Source organism: Pistacia vera, unplaced genomic scaffold (genome assembly GCF_008641045.1).
Source record: "Pistacia vera cultivar Batoury unplaced genomic scaffold, PisVer_v2 Contig78, whole genome shotgun sequence".
Lineage (NCBI taxonomy): Eukaryota > Viridiplantae > Streptophyta > Magnoliopsida > Sapindales > Anacardiaceae > Pistacia > Pistacia vera.
Genome location: NW_022196645.1, coordinates 389,499 through 391,198, shown reverse-complemented (window position 1 = coordinate 391,198; position 1,700 = coordinate 389,499). Strand labels below are relative to the sequence as shown.

The 1,700-nt window shown below is 37.6% G+C and overlaps 1 non-coding gene across 1 annotated transcript; it reads left to right on the top strand.

The window, feature by feature from the left end:
- Positions 1–744: 744 nt before the first annotated feature.
- On the top strand, positions 745–851 carry LOC116116750. Its single transcript, XR_004125861.1, has one exon. It is a non-coding gene; the product is annotated as a small nucleolar RNA R71 (small nucleolar RNA).
- The last annotated feature ends 849 nt before the right edge of the window (positions 852–1,700 follow it).

Sequence of the window (1,700 nt, the reverse complement as noted above, 5' to 3'; positions counted from 1 at the left end):
GTAGAGTTATTGCATTTGCTTGTTCATGTGGATTTGTCACTGTGTTGCTTGGTAGGGAACCCTATGGTCGCTCATTCAGTTTTTCTTCTATTTGTCGCACCTATACCTCCAAGTTTCGAATGGACACCCCTTAGTTTCTAAAAGTTGCCCTCGTCTCACTCATGAAACATATGGTCTCTTGCATGAATCTCCTTAACATATCCTCCAATTTTGACAATCTTTGATTCCCTGGTTGATTATTCACCCCTACTTGATTGTTTGGCACTGTTCTTTGATTCCATTGGTTATTTTGTTGATTCTGATTGCCCGAAGACAAGTTTCGATGATTTCTTTAACTAGGATTGTACATGTTGGAGAAAGGATTGTTCTATTTTCTCTGATTCCCTTCCAAGTAGTTGACTTGTTCTGATGATGATGAAGTTGAAGCAAAGGTGTTCCCCACTTGACTTTCATGGCTCGCATGGTTACCTACACAAAAATCACAATTTAGTTGAGGTGTTTGAATAGAATTCACTTGCATACCTCCTAATTGCTTCTGAAGTGCTATAAGTTGGGTTGAAATGGCCGTGTAAGCATCAACTTCATGAATACCCATAGACTTCTTCGACTGCTATGACTTCAAGCAACTCATAAGATTCTTCAGGTGTCTTGTTTTACAGTGCTCCTCCAGATGCTGCATCCACCATTGTTTGCACATTAACCATCAACCCATTATAGAATGTTTGGACTTGTGTCCAAACTGGCAAACCATGATGTGGACACTTTCTCAGCAGTTCCTTGTATCTTTCCTAAGCTTCATACAGCGATTCAATCTCATCTTGTAGAAACAATGTGATATCATTTCTCATCTTTGTAGATTTCGTTAGAGGGAAGTATTTAGTTAGGAACATCTGTGCGAATTCATTCCAGGTGTGATTGTTCCTGGTGGTAGTGCCATTTACCATCCCTTCACTTTATCCCTTAATGAAAAAGGAAACAATCTCAATCTGATGGCATCATCTGACACTCCATTTGATTTGTAGATCTCCAAGAAGTTTGCAATGTGTGAATTTGGATCTTCCCTCAGATCTCCTTTAAATTGAACTGATTGTTGGATCATCTGAATGATTGTCGGCTTTATTTCGAAGTTGTTGGCTTCCATTGGTGGCCTAGTTATACTTGGATCACTACCATCAACCGTGGGTACTAAAAATTCCCTCAATGTTCTGTTTTCCGCCATCTCAATGACTATAGCCTCTCGTTCTCTTCTTTCTCTGTTAAGTCTTCTTGGTTCTTTCAATCTTTGGATAAATAGGAACCACTAGATGATGTCTAGCTCTTCGCATAAACTACACAGAAAGAAAGAAAGCGTGAGATCATAAGCTAACAGAAAAGAACAATAGAATTACACTAGAAAACAATTAAAACTAAAATTAAACTCTAATCTAGCTAACACAAGAAAAGTTCAATATTAACACAAAAATCAATCCCTAGCAACGGCGCCAAAAACTTGATGCGATGTTTTGATAAACATTCATATGTGTAGAAAGTGCACTAGTCACAAAAAGTAATAAAGTGATAAGTAGAGTATCGTTCCCACGAGGATTGTTTGTCAAGCACTAACTTTCCTAGTTGTTTATCAAGTTGGAGAAATCGAAAGATATTGGATTTGTAGGAGAAATTTAAGCTAAAATGAAAACAAAAATTTACTACGCACTTAA